The sequence below is a fragment of the Sus scrofa genome, chromosome 4, assembly GCF_000003025.6.
Source record: "Sus scrofa isolate TJ Tabasco breed Duroc chromosome 4, Sscrofa11.1, whole genome shotgun sequence".
NCBI classification, from domain to species: Eukaryota; Metazoa; Chordata; class Mammalia; order Artiodactyla; family Suidae; genus Sus; species Sus scrofa.
Window position 1 is genome coordinate 5,744,072 of NC_010446.5, and position 22,772 is coordinate 5,766,843.

Here is a 22,772-nt window from a genome sequence, read left to right on the forward strand (position 1 = left end):
CCCTGATTTAGCACTATGCTTAATTGTTTTGAAGACTAATGTGATGCAGTCATCCCTGCGTGCTGCTTTGTTGTTATATTTAAAAATAAATGCTGCACTGATTTGCTGTGAAGTTTCTCTACAGGAAGAACTTCAAGTTTGTAGCCTCAAGACTCAGAAATGAAAGCATCACCACACTAGGGGATCCAATTATAAGAGCTACGGTTTCTGTTCTGGTTTTTGTTTTTTGGGGTTGTTTTGTTTTGTTTTTCCTTCCGGCACATACTTTGGGCCAGCCAAGTGCTAAAAGTCAGAAAGCTAATGTATTTTTTCTAATCCTCAGAAAAACTGTGGAGAATTTAACAGTCCATATTGCACAGTAAGACGCCTATCTCCAGGCAGAGGCGTGAGTTGCTGTGTGTACCCTGGGAAATAAAACGTGGAGTTTGGATCCAAAATCATTTCCGCTTGACTCTTTCCCCAAGAAAAACAAACAAGCAAGCAGACTTAATTGAGCATGTACTCTTTGTTCAACACCAAGTCTTTTATATTTCTTTAGCTCATTAGCTGCAGCACCTCTCTGTAGGTCTATTGTTAGCCCCATTCTACTTCCTAGGAAGCAGTTTGCTCAAGGTCACAGACGTTGATCTGAGGGACGTGACTCTGCACCTAAGGGCTGGAGTCCCAAGCCCACGCCCCTAACGCGGTGCAGATCAGATACCGAAAATGAAGAAAGAGCACTGGTAAACTAACAACTGACATCACCATGAAAATCAACCTGCCTTCATCGGCTAAGCAAGGATAAAAATGGTTCTGTAACTATTCTCACATATCATGACAATTTGCAATGTTAAGTAGTAATAAATCTTGGGAGTAAATCCGCATTATATCCTAACAGAAATTTCTCAGAAGTGCTCTTAGGGTTGGCTGCCAGTCTCTTGGCTGATATCAGGTAACCCTTCTCCCAGGCACACAGCTTATGTTTCAGATAAGAAAAGCACTTGAGGAGAGATGTCTTGCCTCTGTGCTATTTCTCTTCTGACCACATCTGTTGAGAAACACTGAACACCATTCCACGTCGTTTTGAACAACAGTGGTCAAATACCATTAGGGAAAACTAAAAACCACCGACTCCCCCTTTTTTAATGGAAATAAATAAATTAGATAAAATTTGAGTTTTTCATTTAAAAGTGTATCTTTTGAGGAGTTCTCATTGTGGCCCAGCAGAAATGAATCCGACTAGAAACCATGAGGTTGCGGGTTCAATCCCTGGCCTCGCTCAGTGGGTTAAGGATCTGGCGTTGCCATGAGCTGTGGTGTAGATTGCAGATGTGGCTCGGATCTGGCGTTGCTGTGGCTGTGGCTGTGGCGTAGGCCGGCGGCTACAGCTCCGATTAGACCCCTAGCCTGGGAACCTCCATATGCTGCAGGTGCGGCCCTAAAAAGACAAAAAAAAAAAAATGTATCTTTCGAAGTTACTGTTGAGATTATTGGGATAATACAATTTTGAGTCTAAAAATTGGGGGTCTGTTCCTTCTGCACTGATGCAAGGAAAATGGCTAGATCAGCTATCTCTGGGTCACAAAACTAGTTAGGAGTTAGGCTAAGAAAGGGACACACATCTTTAAGTGTGAGCTTCTTGTTCCATTAGACTTGACCATACCACAGATTGGAGTATTACACTGCAGTGAAATGTAAAACACCACAGTTCAACTTCCAACTTCACTCTATAAGCATTTTACCTACAACATTGAACTATTAAACTGTTAGTTTTTCATTAAGATATATGAATAATACACTCCTTATAAGTTTGTGAAGATTAAATAGATCATGTTTGCAATATTTCTAGCATGACAAAAGAACTCCTAAACTTTATTTTATTTTCTCTTTTTAGGACCACGCCTGAGGCATATGGAGGTTCCCAGGTTAGGGGTTGTATTGCAGCTGCAGTGGCCGGCCTACACCACAGCCACAGCCACACGGGGTCTGAGCCATGAGCCATGTCTTCGACCTATACCGCAGTTCACGGCAACGCTGGGTCCTTAACCCACTGAGCGAGGCCAGGGATCGAACCTGCTTCCTCATGGATACTGGTCAGATTTGTTTCTGTTGAGCAAGAATTCCAGAACTACTAAACTTCTTTGTTCTTCTTTCCATTTTTCCCTCTAAGCCACAAATAGTTACAAAGAGTAATATCTAGCCCAAATAGCAATCTGAGTCAGCCATGGCACAGGCATGCAGCAAAAGCTGTTATTTTTAAATAGGAATGTCTCCTTGTATTTGAGAAACTTGTAGTAAACCTCTCCTGACAGAAGAACTCTCCTGAAGGTGTGTTTATCTCAGAGAAGCTAGTCCGTGATCTGCACAGTTAAATTGCGAAGGTAACTAAGAACCATTTGATATGCTAAGTACAGATGACAAGTGCTGATGAGGTTAAGAAAATGATTTAAAAGGGAATCATGTAATCTTCATTGAAAATGAGAGTAAACCTCAGGGTTCTGTACTCCTCAGAAGGGTTTTATTTATAAAATCCATGAACAAAAGTCTGAGTAGAGAAGAAACAAGGCAGTAGTGAGTTGGGAAAAACTATGGGCTCTGGTGACAGAGAACTAGAATATGAGTCCCGAATGTGTCAGTTGTACAAACTGTAGAACAATATGTGGGTGTATCAGTTAGCTAGTGCTGCATAACAAAATACCTCAGAACTTAGTGGCCTAAAATTATAGCCACTTTTTACTTCTCAGGAATCTATAGATGGGAATTACAATTCTAGCTATCTGAGTTGAACTGGCAATGCTCACTCATCTATCTTTGGGCAGCTGCAGATAACTAAGCAGCTTTTCTAATCCTGGTGCAGCTTTCGCCCAAGTCTGAGGTCTCAGGTGGGATGATGTGGTATTCAGGTCTGTTCCAGATGTTTTATCTCTCACTGTAAGAATTCATACATGCCCTTACAGTGGACAGAGAGGAACAATGGAGAGAAAAGTCCACAAGGTCTATTGAAACTTCAACTTGGAACTGAGAGATACTGGTGTTCCATATTCAAGTCAGTCTGCATGAATGAGACTCAGACACATATTTTGTGATTATCTCTTTCTTTCCCTGCTGGCTGTGATTTACAAGTAGGTTTGAGGACAATGTCTTTGTCTTTTAAATGAATCATCTATTGATCATAATACTTTTTTTTATTAAATGTTGTAAATAAGCCAAACAGAAAGTGGAACAAACAACAACCAAAAAAAGCATCTTTATTAGCTCTCACACCTGAAAATTTCAGAGATAAATATGATTTCTATCATGACCAGCCATAGGGCCCCAAAGATAAAATCTCTGACTGTTTCCTCGGCTTTCCATCGTGGAAGTCACATTGTGAGCACAGGGTCTTGGTATGTGGTGGGGAAAGTGGCCGTCAGCAGTTTCAACAGTCCTTAGAACTTTATTAACTACAACAAGAGAGAGAGGAGAGACAGAGACAGACACACAAAGAGAAAGCTTCTCTTTTCTGAAATGCTGACAAACTCTACTATAAAGACTCCTTTATACAACTTGTATCACATGTCCAGCCAGGAGCTTGGAATAGTGTGTGCGACAGATGTAGACTAAGAACAGAGAAGGTGTGCATTCCCCAAAGGAAATCACAGTGCTATTACCAAAAGAAGAAAAAAGCAGAGACTGGACAGGCAAAAAAATAGCAGATATCTACAATGAATGGTATATCCCACATCTGTTTTTCCACAGCATGCTCTTACATCCCTTTCATTCTGTTGTAATCATGTGTTTTATTCTGACATATACACTGTTCAGTTATTTTCCTGAGTACAAGGAAAATGAATTTTATCTTGTGATGTCAGTATCCCTAGCACTGTGTATGACTCTTAAGTAGGCTGTTGTTATGTCTACTTTTTTTTTCTTTTGTCTTTTTAGGGCCGCACTTGCAGCATATGGAAATTCCCAGGCTAGGGGTCAAATCGGAGCTGCAGCTGCCAGCCACAGCCACAGCAACAGAGGATCCAAGCCGTATCTGTGACCTACACCACAGCTCACGGCAACATCAGATCCGTAACCCACTGAGAGAGGCCAAGGATTGAACCGGTTCCTCATGGATACTAGTCAAGTTTGTTAACCACTGAGCCACAGTGGGAACTCTCTATTATATCTACTTTTAAAAGAGATTGTGTTGGGAGTTTCCATCTCTGATTCCTTCTTAAATTGTTAAATTCATAAGGGGCATATGCATGATTCCTCTTTTTCTTTAGTTTTATTACCTTTGGATCCAGCTCTATATTTCCATTTGTTCTGCAGCCATGCGTGAAACAGAGTTGGGTGAAACAGAGGCCCCCTTTTGTCCTAGAGACTAGACATATTCCACTAGATCTATATCTTAATCTTGGACAGATTTAGAAGTAGTAGGTTGAGGTAGTAGCCAATAAAAGAAGATAAAAAATTTTAAAGCCTGGAGCAATCTGTTCCATGCATCCTGCTTCCATTTTGTGTACCCTTTGGTGCATTAGTCTCATGTGGGATCTTCTTTTAAACAGGGGTTAGGATCGTCTGACCAGGAAAAATCTGTGTAACTGGTGTCACAGTGGAACGATGAAAGCAAAGCACACAGACACTGGGCAGACTAGATGTTAGAGAAGAGTAGACAACAGGGAGAAAAGAACTGTTAATGTTTTCACTTTGTCAGGAAAGTTTCAGATACTCTATATGGCATAACTTTGTGCTCTTCCTCCAAGTCAGAATCCACCTCCTTGTCTTATCCCACCCCAAGTCCCATGTTGACTCTTGCCCCATCACCACCATGATTCCCAATTTCGTGAGAGCTCCATTTGATCATTCAGAGGTGGCCACGTGTAAGTGGCGCTTATACCAGCTGATGTAGGACAGAATTCTGACTCCTGAGATATCGACTGGGATTCTAACTCTTCTAACTCTAGCATTGCTAGACCTGAGTAAGGTGGCTTACCCAACGTCTCCTGTAGGAAGTAGGGGATAACCCACAGACACGCAGAGCAGTAACCCTGCATCAGAGGTTACAAAGGGATCTCGTAGACAGAGGGGGACTCAGAGATCGATCCTGCCCTCTGTCCTTCCCAAAGCCAGCTCCTCCTCTACTGGTCAGGATCTACTCAAGATACTGAAATCCCACCTGCAGTATTGACAAAAAAAAAAAAAAAAAAAAAAAAATATATATATATATATATATATATATATATATATATATATATATATAAAACCATAAAGGTTTCTCAATTAGATAAAAGTAATTGTATTCCTCTGCTTGGGCTACAAGAGGAATTGTATTCCTCTGCTTTGCCGTCTCAAAATACCAGACTGGGTGAGTTAGACAACAGACGTTTACCGTCTAAGTTCTGGAGGTTGTAAGTCCAAGATGCAATTTCTGGCTGATTTAGTGTCCAGTGAGAACAATCTTCCTGGCTTGCAGACAGCTGCCTTCGTGGTAAGTCCTCACTTGGAGCTTGCAGGGGCAGGCTCCTACACATCCTCTCCCCAAGGCCATAATCCTATCCCATCACCACCCCACTCTATGGCCTCATTTAATCCATGTTACTTCTCGACTCTAAATGCAGCCACCCTGTCTGTCTGGGACGGCCTGTTCTCGGACCCTAACGTGGAACCAGCTGGCAAAGGAGAGATACAGTTTGCAGAGTCTGGTCCCCCACAAGCAGGGCAAAGCAGAGTGGCTTAGAAGCTGGGAGACAAGAAGTTAATTATTTGCAGAGTCTATCCTTTGGGATACGCAGCATTCATATGTACCCCTCTGCACAGCTTTGGACTTCCGTACAAAAGCAGAACGGCTCTGCTTTTACCTGACAAGAGGCTGCTAGCCCCTGTCCCAGTGTCCGGGCTGGCCCGTACTCCCCCAGGTCAGGAGACACACAGTCTTGGCAGTCATTGTGTTAATTGCTGACTATATTATTTACTGCTCAAATTAATCACAGTCCCATTAAATATTCTAGTACTAAGTTATACAATGAAATTTATTCTGCAACAGACTTGAATAAAGGGAAAGAAAAATTAATATGTAGAAATAATTATGTGCACAGAACTAAAGAGAAAACAGACAAATTGCCTAGAGCTCTCGTTTCTGCAGTGGGCACGAAGGCCATAGTTGATGTCTGTGACTTCCGTCTTTCTCCTCTTCAGTCCACATTCCCACTGCCTTCAGCCAGGAGCTCGTCTTGCTAATGCTCTTCACTGAGGGAATAACCCACGCCTTTACTTCCGAAGGGCCTGAATATTTTATGGTCATCTTATTTTGGTCGTGGCCATTTTCCACTAGCTTCTGCTATTAGCAATGGAAATATTAATCATCCCAGAATATCCTCTGGTTTTCTGACACAGCTCTCCTTATCTTAATGTGTAGCCACTACCTAGTGTCCTCCTAATAATGCGGATCAATCATTCTAGTCAATATAGTAACTCCCTTCCTTATTTTTTCATTTAATTGATTATTCTTCCTTTTGGTTCAATGGCATAAGGACCCCCAGTCTCAGCTTTGCACTCATTGGCTTATTGGTGTTATTGGAAACATTTCCCCCTGTCAAGCTAAGGCCTCCAAACTAGCAGAGTGTTAAAAAAAATTTTTTTTTTTTTAAAAACATTGCCAGGATTGAAATCAGAAATTCTGTGTGGGTTATTATGTATAATAATGACAAGAGCTACTCCAGTGCCTCCTTTTTCAGTCTCATCTATTTTAGCTATAAGAAAGAAAGCACCTTATAATATGAATCGGAATTGTTTTAAGGCATGTATGGTACTCTGTGATAAACAAGACTTCAATTCTGTTAGAATGATGTCTCCAAACTGATATTATAACTGAGTCCTCAGTGAGCCAACCCTGTCTCTCCGTCATGCCAATACTTCAGAATGATGGGCTGTGTGATGAAACCACTTAATTTCATGGACATAAACATTGCTGGACTTCCTTTGTTGTGAAATGACTTTCTCGATTAGAAGTAATGCCATGTGGACTCTTATCACCATGAATGAGGCATTCTTTCCATCCGCAGATGCTAGTGCTGAAGAGGCATTATGACCGGGAAAGATAATGCTACATTCAGAATGCGTGGCTGTTCCCAAAGAGGAGGACTACAAGACATGTGAGTTCGTGCATGGTGGGAGATAGAGATGGATTGTAGGAAAACTTAGTTCATGGAACCACACTACAGGCCTGCATCTCTATGAGGCTGTCAGGATTCTTCTCTCTGTGAATTGGTAACTCATAAAAGAGTTTAGACAAAATGACATCATCACATACTTATTTCAGAAAAAATCTCACTGGCTGTTCTATAAATAAAAATGGATGTGAGCACGTAAGAATTAAAACAGAAGAAGAAAAAGACGATTGCAGTCATATGAGTGAGCCTAAAGGTACCTGTAACTAAGGGAGGCCTGAGGAACATGGAGGGCCAAGTACTTAAAATCCAGAGATTTTAGAAGATTAAATCAATAGAGCTTAGCAACTAATTGTGCATATGAAGGGTGAGGGAGGAGGGCCAGAGTAAAGGATGAATAATGGATAATGACAGGTGTCTAAATTTACTACTTAGAAGCTGTAAGGCAATGAGAATTATCAGAGAAGTTTCTGTGTTGGAGATGGCTATAACCTGGAGCTCTAAACGCCAAGTGTCATTGATTCTTTATTGGTTTTCCTGCAGCTGAGTGGTTCGTTGGTTCATTGCTAGCTCATTGTAAGCTCGCTAAGGATAAAAACATTACAGTAAACCCTTGGGACAAAGCTTCTCCTGAACAATGGTCTTTGGTTTAAATTTTAAGTTAAGCAGAGAATTCAGGAGTCAGGACTACAGAGTAGAGAATTAGAGAAGGCTAAGTGGACTTTCTAGAGCTTGTGTACAGGTGATAGGACTCAGGAAAGTGGTGAGCTGTGATTGGCAAGGTGTAGAGTCAGGGGTTGAATCAGGACTAATCAGATTTCAATGCTTGTTATGCTCTTTTATCTGTATTAAACATCTTGTAAGTCAAAAAGGCTGTCACAAGTTTGTAATACTAATATCATTAGCATGCTCAACACAGGAGTGCCCACATGTATTTCCAGGAGTTGTAGGCATGTCTCAGAAAGGGAAAATGATAGATTTTACTTGCTCCTTCTTCTTCTCTCTCTTTCATGGGCCATGATTTTTATAAATGGGTAAAGCCTTTCTTTGTATAGCCTATCAGAAGTGGCCAAGTTACTCAGCAAAGCTCATGCACTGAAGAGGCATCACTTACACAAGAATAAGTCACGGTTCAGAGCTGATTAATCAAATCTAATTAGGTGGCTCACTAATTGATCCCAGAGGCTATCACCATTTGACCTCTGGTAAAAGGGCTCAATATATTCAAACTCCTCTGGAGACAAATGAATAGAAATTCCTGTTGGTTGAAACCACATAATTCGATTAACCTACTTAGTGACTTCAAGGGTTGGTAAAATCATTGAAGTGTATGTTGGGTTTCCGCAAGAGATTGAATTGGAATTTACCTTTTTCTAGTGTTTTGGTGAAGACTGTCTGGATTGCAGCATCTTAGGTGCAAGCTTCAAGAAATGATAAAATATGGTTGGTCACTACTGCTTTGGAATCTATTCCTTATTTTCCTTCTTCCCTCCCTCTCTCCCCCCCCTCCTTCCTTCTTTACTTCTTTTCTTTCTTCTTTCATATTCAAAATCCCACAAATCCAGATTCTTTGGTAATAGAACAAGTCTAGATTAATCCATCAAAGAAAAAAGTGGTTGGAATCCATAACCACCCAAACTTATAAAATAAAAAGGTAAATTACAAATTGCCAACGTATCTGACAGACACTGAATTACTTAATATATGAAAACCCCTTTGCCAATAAATGAGGAGTCATAAACATATAATAGAACAACGAGTAAAAGGTATGACTATTCCAGTCAAGAAGTAGTAAATGGAAATAAATAGCCAGTGTAAACATGGGAAGCAGTCTTTGAAATCCTCATTAAAGAAACGCAGATGAAAGCATTAGTAAGGCCATACTGACGTCAGAGGGCTAACTCACTGGAAGCTTCTAACACATTACCTTCTGGAAAGGTTGTGCTTCTACAGGGGCGTTGAGAATACACAGTCCCGGTGACCCACACAGAGTTAAGTGTGTGCGTCCATGAAAGATATTTAATTTTTATCAGTTTAAAAGTATGGAAAAAGTACGTTAAAGTGAGACTACAGAATACAATAGCATTTTGTTAACTAAAACAAAAACTCAGATGTGTAGGCTAAAAAGGTTCCAAAAAGCTAATAGTTGTTCTTTCTGAATGGTAGGAGTAGAGATCTCTTTTACTTCTTCTGTTTGTTTATTTCAATTTACTGCAATATTCTAAATGGGTGCTACTTTAAGGATTGGAAAAGTTATCTATTTTATTAGAGCATTTAAAGAAAAAGTCAATGGCAATGCCGACAAACATCTCCATGGAATTTTACCCTCTCTTCTCCCATCTGAGTGTCTTATCTGAATCTCTCATTTTCCTCTTCCTTGACTGCCCAGTTTCCACTTGTCTCTGTACAAGGCCTTTGATTTTTTTTTCCCCCTCAGATACGTATAGATTTTTTAAAGTAAAGTTTCAATATAACGATCACCCATGAAAAATCCTGGTCATTCCTGCTCTTCTTTCCTTCTCCCCTGGGATTCAGTAAAATTGACTTGGTCTCTCGACCAAAGAGTGAAGCATCCAACTAAACAACCTGAAGAAAAATATAGAAACTGAGTGCCAGGGAAGAAAAACAAATTTAATTTACTTTTCCGACTCTACAGAGAGATACTTTGCCCTGGTTCTGAGAGCAGAACTTGCATTAACAAGTAAAAGGTAACTGAGTAAGGTTCAGATTTAGTATAAACATTTTCCTCCATAAATCAGTTTCATTAAACTAGAATAAATTGCCTCAAGAAATTCAGATGCAACACATACTAGAATATAAACATATTCCATGCCTACTCTACTGGGGATTTAGTTTGTAGTCCTATTTATTCCTTACAACCATCTGGTGAATTTGGGCCCTATCTGCAAGTATTAGCCCAGTCAGTGGTGCTCAGAATTGGGAAGTGATTCTTTAGGGTCCCTGAATAAGTGGCATAGTCAGAATTTTGGGGGGTTCTGAAACCCTGCATCTTTCTCCTACTCCACGAGTAATTCCAAAATTACTTGTCAGTATCAGCACGGTAAAAGTGAAGCCTATAGAAGGCAGAAAAGAAGAGATAACCCCAAACAGAATAAAAGTAAGGGGAAAAATAAAGGTTCAAGACTTTTACAGCAAAAGCAGTAAGAATGGGAGTGATGGGATGGCTTCTCAGAAGAGAGGAGAAGAGTGACTATTCAGGGCCCCCACTCATGACACTACTGGGGCTGCCATAACAAGAACTACAAACTGGGTAGCTCCAACAGCAGCACTTTGTTTTCTCACTGTTCTGGAAGCTGGAAATCTCAGATCAAGGTGTCAGTGGGGTTGGTGTCTTATAAGGTCTTTGTCCTTGGCTCGTAAATGTCCATCTTCTCACTGTGTCTTCGTGTGGTCTTCCTTCTGTGTATGTCTGTGTCCAGACGGCCTCTTATAAGACAATGATCATCCACTCTAATGACCACATTTTAACTTTAATGACGTTATCTCCAGATACAGTCCCATGCTGAGGTTCCAGCGGTTAAGGATTCAACAAGTGAATTTGAGGGGAACGCAATTCAACCAAGAGCATTCTCCTTCTAGGTGGAAAAGGGCAACACTACCTCTAATATTTTTCTTTACCAAGGAAATTTTCTAAGACTTCATTCCCAATATTATAGTCATTGGCGTAAACATTTAATTATGTGCTGTCTTCTATATGGATTGTTTCACTCTGAATCAGTATTATTTGTTTTCAGTCTTATCAGAATTTCAGTTCCTTAAGGATAGATCCAGTGTGTTATCTTTATTACCTAGAGAAGTGCAAGTACACACACACAGTGCACAATGAATGGTTGTGAACTAAAGCAATAAATAACTAATTCGTAGGAAAACAAATGAAAGTCTGTGGAAAGGCTCCCGAGGAGTCACTAAGCCCCTCTCTGAATCAGACTCTCCCTGTGTGGAGACAGGCCTTAGAAAGCTAAGAATGGACCTCAAAATGAAGGATAACCATCAGTAGAAACTCAAAGTTGAAGAGGTAGACTCTGTATGAGACACACAATTCAGGGACAAAAATAAACACTCACAGCCTAGTATAGGTCATGGAAAATGACTTGTTGAATCCATAGATGAATGAGACAATGAATTAATCGACAAAAGCAAAACAAAAACAAAAACAAAAAACAGTGAAAGAGAGAAGAAACAGTCAGAGACATATAGGACAATTTCCAGGAAGGTAGCCCCAAATCACATCCCCCTTCTGTGATCTGTTACTAAGTTCTCCCAAATAATTCTGATATATGGACCCTGAGTCCCCTAGATCTTCTTTGCAAGTGTGTTTACAAGGTGGATGGCTTAATTATCTGAAAGCCCGCCTTGCTCGTCCACCTTCTTTTGCTCCTACAGACCAGCTCTGGCCGCCAGATTTCTGAAACGAGCACCTTGGAGGAGTTCCATGGCAATCTCCCTGGAGACAGAGGGAGGATTATTAATATACCTTTGGAAATAACAGCTCTCAGACACTGTAACTCACATTAATGTGCAATATCCCGGCCGCTCACTCTGTGGATGGGAATGCAATGTACTCATTCTGGTTTATTATAAAAGCATTAAAATGGGCTCTGTTGGTTAATCATGATGACACTTTCATCTGTTTGGGGGGGGTTGAGTTGTTTTTTGTGGGATTTAATCATCCCCTTCTTGAATTTTACCTTCTGGAAATGAGTCTGAGACATGTGGGGCTGGATCTAAGCAATGCATGTCTTCAGCATATGTTTTTTTTTTGCAAATTGGAGCCTCAATCAAAACTCCTTTCAGAATCATGGAACGTTATTTAATCAGTGTGCACCCACTTGGTGCTAGATAATGGGGGGAGCATATGTGGACCTTGACAGTATAATCTCTCATCTAAGCCTCAAAACAACATTGTAAAGGGAAAGAAAATTTTAATGTATCCATTTAAAAAACAAGAAAACTGAGCCTCAGGAAGGTTCATACATCAGCTCACATCACTGAACCAGTTCCTGCCATCCTTCTCCTTCACTCTCTTGATTTCAAGTTCTCCGTAGGCAAACTTTGGCTTTTTTTGGTTTTTTTTGTTTGTTTGTTTTCTGTTTCTGCTTATTAATGCTGCTAGAGCATTTTTTAAATTCTTTTATATAATGATTTTTATTGACATAGTAATTTTAAAATCAATAATAATTTTAAAGTAAAAGGCCAGGAAAAAGTTTAGGTGTGGGACTTAATTCTTTGGACATTGCCATTGAATTATAAAGATATCTTGAAGCATGTAATACTTCATAGATTCTCTGATATCTCACCTTATCCTCCTACCCCCTGTCCCCTACTCCCAGTTACTATGTCAACTTAGAAGTTAGATTTCAAAGTGCTTTACATTCTATTTGACCCTCAGGGCTTCTTGAAGTCGGCAAGATGGACAAACCCTCCCTGTATGATTTAGTTGAAGAGCTGAGACTCAGTGAGTTTCAAGCAATTATTTATGGACACAGGGAGAGAGGTTCATTTAGTAGTGAATGCCTCTTTTCAGATTTAATAATCAGAAAATATTATTCAAATTGCCTACATATAACAGGCAATGCTCCAATCCAGGGGTGAAAATTCTAAATGCATGCCTGTATTAAAGAACCTTCTGATTTCAGACTCTTATGTAACTACTGATACCTGGTATCAACAAAATCTTCTCAAATTTTTTTTTAGCTTTTTATTAATTATTTTTTTTCCCGCTGTACAACAAGGGGATCAAGTTATCCTTACATGTATACATTTTTCCCCCCACCCTTTGTTCTGTTGCAGTTTGAGCATCTAGACATAGTTCTCAATGCTACTCACAGGATCTCCTTGTAAATCTATTCTAAGTTGTGTCTGATGAGCCCAAGCTCCCGATCCCTCCCACTCCCTCCCTCTCCCATCCCAGCAGCCACGAGTCTTTTCTCCAAGTCCATGATTTTCTTTTCTGTGGAAAATCTCCTCAAATTTTTATGTAGTTGATCATTTAAAACACTGCCAATATTTTCCTAATGGAGTAGAAATTCATGTGTGTATATAATTTTAGGTATTCAACAAATGTTCACCTTCAGCATCTTGGGTGATAGTTGCTGAACTGGGCCCGGAGGTCTTGTGACAGTTGGGTCCGTGCTATTAAAGTCCTTCCAGCCGAGGGGTGGGCTCTCAAGGATGAAATGTGTCATGGAGAGAAGTATCTTTGCACAGATTTTGATAAGTGTTATGAAGAAAAAGAACAGGAATCTATAGGAAAGTATAATATACAGAAGATGGAGAATGGTTAGGGGAAAAAAAAATCTCTTTTAGGAGATCTCATCTAAACTGAGACTTGAAAGATCAGTAAGAATTACCTAGTTAATTACATAATTGTATCATGGAGTCAGAAAATGCTCTTGGGACCCATGAAATACATGAATTTAAATCTGCCTCTGTTAACTTAAATGCCTCCTTAGTTTAGTTGAGATTCATATGAATTGATTGATTGTTAAAATAATACTGATCCTGCCTCTCTCTGTGCCTTGGTTTCCTCATGAGATGAAATGGGAGTAGCTGATTCTTTTTTTCTTTTCTTTTTTTTTTTTTTTTTTGGTCTTTTGTCTTTCTAGGGCCTCACCCCCAGCATATGGAGGTTCCCAGGCAAGGGGTCCAGTTGGAGCTGTTGCTGCCGGCCTACACCACAGCCACAGCAATGCAGGATCTGAGCTACGCCTGTGACCCATGCCACAGCTCACAGCAACGCTGGATCCCTAACCCACTGAGCAAGGCCAGGGATCGAACCAGCAACCTCATGGTTCCTAGTAGGATTTGCTGACCACTGCGCCACCAAGGGAACTCCTGATTCTTCTCTTTTGAGTGAGGATTATGGGAGTTAATACATCCCAAGCACTTAGAACTCTATCAAGGTTATTTTAAGTTCACTAAATGTTAGTAGTTATCACTGTTGTTATCTTTATTAATGAATATAAATCTTCTGCCACATTTATTGAGTTTGCACTGAGAATAAAGACGTAACTTTTCCAGATGAGTGAGACAAAGTCAGTGAATTAACTTATACATGTGATGCTCATGTCTCTTCTGCTGGTGTGGTCTGATTTCTCTCTCTCATGCCAAGAGTCAAAGTGGAAAGAGGGGGAGTGGAAAGAGGACTTGGTGAGTCGTTTCGAGCAAGTCAGAGTGCATCCGTAGTGAAGAGTTTCAGAGTACCTCGGGCGAATGACAACAGGACTGGGTCCAGGAAAGAATGGCAGATTGAGCAGTCCAGTCCATCCTCAGGGGTTTGCAAAGTCACATGCATGTGCAGCAGGATAGACAGTCAAGAAGCGAAGCTACATGGAAATCGGAGAGTTATTAGAACAAACATTAAAAATGGAAATAGCTCTAAAGTGATCTTCAAGGTTTGAGTCAACAACACCCATTTGCCATGTGTGAGTCTAATGTAAAGAGCTCCACAAGAAGTCAGGTGACAAAGCATTTGTAAGGTGGATGTCAGAGAGTGTTTTGCCTATGTTCTCTTCCAGGAGTTGATGGTATCTTGTCTTATATTTAAGTCTTTCAGCCATTTTGAGTGTATTTTCGTGCATGGGGTGAGGGTGTGTTCTAGTTTCATTGCTTTGCATGCAGCTGTCCAGGTTTCCCAGCAATGCTTGCTGAATAGACTTTCTTTTTCCCATTTTATGTTCTTGCCTCCCTTGTCAAAGATTAATTGACCCTAGGTGTCTGGGTTTATTTCTGGGTTCTCTATTCTGTTCCATTGGTCTGTATGTCTGTTTTGGTCCCAGTACCACACTGTCTTGATGACTGTGGCTTTGTAATAGTGCCTGAAGTCTGGGAGAGTTATGCCTCCTGCTTTTTTTTTTTTCTTCAGAATTGCTTTGGCGATTCTGAATCTTTTGTGGTTCCGTATACTACTCAGCCATAAAAACAAAATAATGCCATTTACAGCAACACGAATGGAACTAGAGACTCTGATCCTAAGTGAAGTGAAAGACAAATACCATATTATATCACTTACATCTGGAATCTAATATAGGGCACAAAATAACCTTTCCACAGAAAAGAAAATCATGGACTTGGAGAATAGACTTGTGGTTGCCAAGGTGGAGGGGGAGGGAGTGGGGTGGATGGGGAGCTTGGGATTAATAGATGCAAACTATTGCCTTTGGAATGGATTAGCAGTGAGATCCTGCTGTGTAGCACTGGGAACTATGTCTAGTCACTTATGATGGAGCAGGATAATGTGAAAAAATAGAATGTATACGTATACGTGTAACTGGGTCACCATGCTGTACAGTAGAAAAAAAGTTGTACTGGGGAAATAACAATTTTTAAAAAATGAAAAAAATTTAAAAAATAAATCAAGCGATGGTCATGGGGAATAAATAGATAGACAAAGGGCAAAGGATAGATTGGAGAAATCACTTTAGGGGTATATTATAGCACAAACCAAACCCAAGAATGTGAACAAAAGATAGCAGTGGAGAACCCCACGTAGCATGGAATTCCTGGAGTATGTGGTACACAGAGAGGAAACAGACAGAGATGAGGCTAAAGAAGCAGACGGGGGCTAGATACTGAGGATCCCTATATGTGATGCTACGGATCCTATTAGGTCCAGCTATGAAAACACCCTCTTGAGGATTCGAGGGTCAGTTTTCTCTCAGAGTGACCCCAAGCTCCTCATTCAAATGGACAGGAAGAGTTGAAGATGGTAGAACTGTAGTTTTCCCCATCTCCTAGGAGACAGCTACAGGGACAGCTGACAAAAACTGTACTATTGCCGAAACATCACAATGTGAACACACAAATACACACATGCACGTGCATGCGCGTGCACATGCACCCCCATCCGGCCGATTAACCATAAAATGATAACTCTAACAATGGCCAAGGAACAGAGGGAATTAGTTAATTAGAATACATTTCACAAGATGTTCCAGGTTTTAGGCTTCACATTTGCATCTTTCAAAGGTGTAATTATGTCAGATAATATACCCAGTGCCAGAATTTTTACATAAACACTTGTGGTCTAGTTCAGAGTTATCTCTACTGCATGGAACAGCTGTTGGGAGAAAAAATATGAGCTATTAAAAGCAGTTTGAATTAGATGCGGTTTACTTGCTTAAAATATACAATGCCTAGTCACTTATCAAGCAGAGGAGTGAGTTACTATTTATTTATTATGCAAAATGTGTGCCTGGATAAGGTATACAAATTAAGTGGCTTGCAGAAGAGTGTGTCACCAGTGCTGCAAGAAGCTTAATAGCAAGTCACTTTAAATATGCATTGCAGTCCCAGGTAAAGTCTTTATTCACAGGCCCACAAATGAGAAACAAATATTGGAGGCCCCAGACCAGAGAATGAAGCAATGGGAATGTCCTCCCTTCTCCCACAAAGGTCTTTTCATTTTACTTGGTGATCATAAGCACGGTTGCCCTGCTTTCACCAAAGCAGTCTTTAGAATATAATGTAAGAGGTATTTTTACACCCGTCCAATTAAGGTTCAAGCGGGGTAACAGAAGTAGTATGTGTATTATGGAATAAGAACTTTATTCCAGGAAGTAGATCTTACACAATTGTAGGAGACACTGGGGAATGAATGTTCTGGAGAGAATCAGAGAGTGGCCTCAGTCAGTTCTTGGGAGAACGAACCACACTTCCCAGGACGATGGGCACCTGCAGCCGCAGGAGTGCAGCCACGAAGGGCAGGTGTAGGAGTTGGTCGGTGGTCAGCGGTTGTCATGGCTCTTCTGTGGCGTCACAGCTGAGCATGTGATGGGCTTGGCGTTGCTGTGGACCAGCACAGTGGAATTGAGGGTGGATTGCTGGATGGAGGCTGGGGAAGGTAAGGTATTCACCACTCACTTGTTCTAGGAAAAAAAAAATCACAATTTTCAAGTATTTTTTTAATTAATAGAATTTATTTTTTAAAGCAGTTTTAAGTTTACCCAAAAAAATGAACAGAAAATACAGAAAGTTTCCATATACTCCCTCTTTCCCACCCCACACTTCCCCTGCTTTAAATATCTTGCTTAATGTGGTACATGTACTAAATTGATAAACTTATATTGAGTATTATTATTAACTAAAATCTGTGTCTACATCAGAGCCTACTCCTTGTGCTGTCTAGTTCTATGGATTTTGACAGCTGCATAATGCAGTGTACCCGATATTATGGTATCATACAATTTAGCTTCACCACCCAAAATCCTCTCTGCTCTGTCTATCCACGTCTCCCTGACCTCTGCCCTGGCAACCACTGATTCTTTCGCCGTTTCCGTAGTTTTTCCTTTTCCAAAAATACAGCCTTTTCAAGCTGGCTTCTTTCACCTAGCAATATGCATTAGTCTTTCCTTCACGTCTTTCATAGCTTGAGAGCTCATTTCCTTTTATTGCCGTACAATAGACCACTGTATGGATGCACCACCATTTGTTTATCCATACAGCTACAGAAAAGCATCTTGTTTGCTTACAAGTTTTGGCAGTTATGAATACCACCTTCCCATTTTAAAGGCTAATACATCACTTCTACCACCCAAATCTCATACACTTTTTTTTGTATGGCCAGTACTAATTCTGATTGATATAGGAAAGGGAATTTGGGAAAAGTTAGTTATAGGTTAGCCAAGTTAACACAGTACAACCCCCCCACAATCTAGTCTTGTTAACTTGCTATCCATATTTACCTGTTAAGCTAGTTAACTCCCAAATAAAGATACTAGTAAAATTGTGCTTTCATCTAACAGAGGCGACTTTCCCTCTAGGCTATTTATAGCCCTATAAATAAAAACATGCTAATCCTCTCCATTAAAGAAAATATCAAGTCTCACATTAGTTTATTCATTGTGGGGTACCATTAATTCCTTTTCAAGCTGTGTCACATTACCTGTTAGATCTCATTTAATGTAAATATTGAGATATAATGTTAACCACTAGTAGCATATCTATAATTAGCAGATGGGAAAGTGAGAATTTAATATATTCACAAGTGTATCCATGTTAAAATCAAGAAGAAGTACTGGTAACCAGTGTAGTGCATATTCCTGTAACTGGTCACATGTTTATAACTTATAATCTCCTTGTATCTCTACTATTCATATTTCCTTTGGTCTCATCAAACACACTAAATATCCGTGGTTCCTTAACTAGTGGTTCCAAATCTTAGTTTCTAAAGATACTAGGCTATTAGCAATCCTGTGTGTATTGGCTCATGTAGAGTTCCGTCAACTTTTATCACGAGAGATGAAAGTATTGAGGCATCCAAGGAGACTGCCTGCATTCCAGAAATAATCTTCTCTATCATTATTGTATAGAGCCACCCAACTCTCCTTTATCCTTATTTTGTATAGTTAGGGCCAATCACCCCAGCCAGGACAATAATTCCATTTTTTGGCTTTGCTCCCTTGCCTGAGGAGTACAAAATGAGCAAATGACACCCTCATTTTCCACAATAGACTATTGCTGTGTTCCCGACGAGAGCATTCCTTTTTTTAGTAACAAAGATCTTCAAACCAGCAGATTCCAAGGCTGTGGAGGTAAAAATCACTAACGAATCTTTAGTATTAATAGTGAGAGGGTCTACTCCTATTTCCTCTTTTTGATTTTAGACCCACGGGTCCTGGCTAGGGGAGCTATAGCTCCATATACTGCTGGTCGATTTGGGAATACATACATCCTAAGGATATTACGTCAGCCTGTAAGTTATTGCCGCTCAGCTGGCAATGTAATTGAGCCTCCAGAAAGGCCATTCAATTTGTTCTCAGGCCCTCTGCTTGCAGGTGATGGGGAGCATCAAAAGACAAGTGAATTACACGAGCAAAAGGCCATTGTTGCACTTTATATTCTATAAAATGAGTTCCTTGCCCATAAAGAGTCCTATGTGGGATACAATGATAATAAATAGAGAATTCTGTATGTCCAAAGAAGGTAGATTGACACAGAATTTTGGGCAGAGTCAGTGCCCAGAGTATGTAGTAGAATAAACTATCACTGCCCATAATAGATATGGTCAGATATAATCAACCTAGCCTGAGGTGACCCACCGACCCTTCTGGGGAATGATGTTTGGTCTGTGGTATTGGCAGGTTGGCCACTCAGTAGCAGCTGGTGTCAGATCGGGTTTGGCAAGAGGCAGCTGTGTGACTGAACCCATGCATGTCTTCCAGTGCTGTCGTCATTTCCATTTGGACCATAAGCTCATTGTGCAAGGACATATGTGCCTGGGAAAAGAGGTTAATTCATATTCACAAGATGGATTAATTTGTCCAGTAATGATTATTTTTTTCTGAGATTTTTCTTTGGTAAATATATATATATATTTCTTCATTTTGTCTACATTTTAAAATGTATGTCTATATATGTGTTATCCCTACATCTCCACATAAACCAATTTTCTAATTTTATTCTTTCCAAGTCATTGACATTAAGCCAAACCACTAGCCACTATGAATCAGTATACCCATACTTCTGGCCGCCTCTCTGAAGAGGAAAATTAGAAACCTGTTCACTAGACCTAGAGCTGTCTAGCTTATCCTTAGAAACAGGTTCACCAGACCTAGAGCTGTTTAGTTTATCCCAAATACTAAAACTTTAGTAGGATGCCCACTACTTTTTGTCTAGGGACACGAAGATCAATTAGTCAATACCAAAGACCTCTGCTGGTCAAACCACTGGTAATCACCATGTCGTGTGAGCCCTTTGGCCCATTATGGTAGCTGTTTCCACTCTTCTCTTGCTCTTAGAGGATGCCATTTTGCCCCTGAAGAATATTATCATCTCCATTGAGTTCAGGGTGCCCAGGTTGAAGGTGGCACTTCCTACTAGCTTGCTGAGAACAACTGCAGCACTCTTCAAAAAAAATGTGTGCTCTCCACACCAATGTGTCAAAAAATAAATAAATAAAACCATGTGGATTTTTAAAAACGTTTTTGTATGGTTGTGGCTTTCTGAACTATGAAAATTGGATGCTATGAAGGTAGAGAATGACTCCTTTTTTCCCCCAGAACTATTTTTTCTTTTCATTGTAAGGGTGATAGACCTGGAACCGTGGGTCTCCTTTTTGGTGTAAACATGTACTTTCATTTCAAAGGCAACACAACTTTTCTTATATCCCTCAGAGCTAAACACTTACATTCTGAAGCAGGGACTTTTCTCTACTTTCTCCAGAGAGGATCTGTGTACCTTAAAGAGCAAATGTTGTCCTCCTTCTCTCTAGATGTGAGGAGGGGTAGATACGTGGCAGCTCCTTTGTAAACTCTGAGTTTCATAATTTTGAGGTCTTCTTGCTGTAGTGCTAACCCCTCTGTATGTGAAGAGTGACACCTCATCACATCACCCCAGAGAAGCACTGGAGCGTGGAGAAACTGCACAGGATAAATATCCTGTAATTAAATAACAGATCTGACTCTGACCCAGTTTACTGCCAAGATAAAATAAATAACTGTAGATGTAAGAATGTAGCAAAATGTACCTCTCAAAGTCTTGGTGAAGGTGTCTGATAGATATATTGGTGAAGTCAGTTGACTTCGCTCTATAGGCAAGGCAAAGGTCAACAGATCTTCTATAATAGATCTTTTTTTGCTTTCTGATCTCCCTAAACCTTTGAATATCTCCCTATACAGTGATCAATAAAGTTCTGTAATTTGAAATTCATCTCGTATAGATCAACTTTGGGTTCGGGTTTTGGTCAACCAAGTAAGCACACTCCGAGCCCCTCAAGGGAACACACTGAATCCGGTATCTCTGTTTAGTGCATCCATATCACTAGCTATGCCTGATGAGTGTTTGATTCCTCCCCCCTGAGCCAACACACTTCTATTCCATTCCCTTGCAGGACTTCTGTTGTTTTTGAGTATAAATTGGCAAGATTGTGTGTATTTTTGGTGTATTTTTCCCTCTCACTTTGTGTGCCCTACCCCCTGCTCCCGGGAGGGTATTCAGAATTGACTGTGCTTATAGGTGTAGAGCAGTGAGTGGTGGTGGAGCAGGGCCCCAGGCCTCCCTGCCTGGCTGCTGGATCAGAGGAGGCCATTGCAGGTTCTCCAGGAGAAGGGTTTTACTTCTACTGGCAAAGGCGATTTAGTGAAACTTAAGGTTAAAATCGTCTCACCTCATCAGAATCTGTCCCTATGTCTCTGAACTGATTTTAGGGTTTTATTTCACTCCAAACAATGCCCTTTCTTTAGCATAAGAGAAACTGAACCTCTGTGAATTCAACCTGTATTGTAATTCAGGTGCCACCCACCCAAGAATGAAATTTTGGATTTTGCTTTCAGGAACTCTCAGCCCTGTGGCTACAAAAGAGAATATTTCTCTTAGGGCAGTCCAAGAAAGGGAAGGAACCAGGTGTTGAGATTAGGGCTTAACTATCTGGGCTAAATATTTTCTTACTCCAAGCTCTTCAGCATACCAGTGAGCAATCCAGAACTCCATGTTACTGCCCGAAGTGTTCTATGCTGGTAAGTCCTTGGACAAGCAAAAGCTTGCATTCTGTGAAGAATTAATCATTTCAGAGGAGATATTTTATGTCACATTCCGTCACTATCCGTGTCCCTTTATCACTAGCAATGTGGGCATCACCATATTTAAGTGTCACACTATCAGAGAATCAATTCCAAATTCTCATCTTTAAATTTCCTTTTTTTCTGGAAACACTTTTAGGACCAGTAATTAAATGAATAGAGCTCGCTCAGAGAAGCGAAATAGCTGAACATTATACCACAAGTAACAACATGAAATTTAAACATTGCACAATTGTGAGAGGAGCTGAGGAAATAAAGGTCAGAAAAGAGTAAGAAAAATGGAGAGCAGACTTGTGGTTGCCTGCGGGGGAGAGGGGAGGGAGTGGGATGGACGGGGAGTTTGGGTTGGTAGATGCAAACTCTTACACTTAGACTGGATGAGCAGTGGGGTCCTACTGTACAGCACAGGGAACTATGTCTAATCTCTTGCGTTAGAACGTGCTGGAAGATAGTATGAAAAAAATAATGTGTGTGTGTGGAATGGAACTGCTAATGGCGGGTAAGGTTTAACAGGTGTCACCTCTGATCCTCTGAATTTAGAAGGACACAGCCAGCAGTGCCCTCTCGCAAGCCTGGCATTGTAGAAGGAGAGCTGGGTTTGGAAACATTAGGTGGTAGAAAATCACTCACGTATAATGTGGGCTTAAACAACGCTATCAATCAATTTGGTCTAATTTGTTTTTATAGGACATTCTACGCAAAGACGTAGAATACCCATGCTTTTCAAGTATATACAAAACATTTACCACAAACCCCCATATTCTCAGTTATAAAAACAAGTCAATAAATTTGTAGTGATTGAAATAAATGAAGCGTGTTCTCTGACCACAACTGAATTAAGTTAGGAATCAATAAGAAAAAAAAAAAAAAAAAACCCTCCAGAAACATATTTAAATACTCTAAATACTCTTATAAATACCTAAAAATTTTTATAAATAATCCACAGATTGAAGGAAAACTCAAAAGAGAAATTAGAAAATAAATCTACTAATGGATAAGTAATCTCATCTTAAGAACAACTTCACAGAACATTTAGAATAATGTTTGACCAAGTATCTGGGTACCACGACCTAGCCAATTTGACAGATATAATTGTCACAGTGCGTATTTAACCTAT

The 22,772-nt window shown here is 40.2% G+C and overlaps 1 long non-coding RNA gene across 1 annotated transcript in view; it reads left to right on the forward strand.

Moving 5' to 3' along the window:
• The window catches only part of LOC110260213, a 191,153-nt gene that overhangs the window by 34,644 nt on the left and 133,737 nt on the right, over positions 1-22,772 (forward strand). The window contains exon 2 of the long non-coding RNA XR_002343061.1: positions 7,014-7,103. This is a non-coding gene — a long non-coding RNA (uncharacterized LOC110260213). The remainder of the gene's footprint in view (positions 1-7,013; positions 7,104-22,772) is intronic.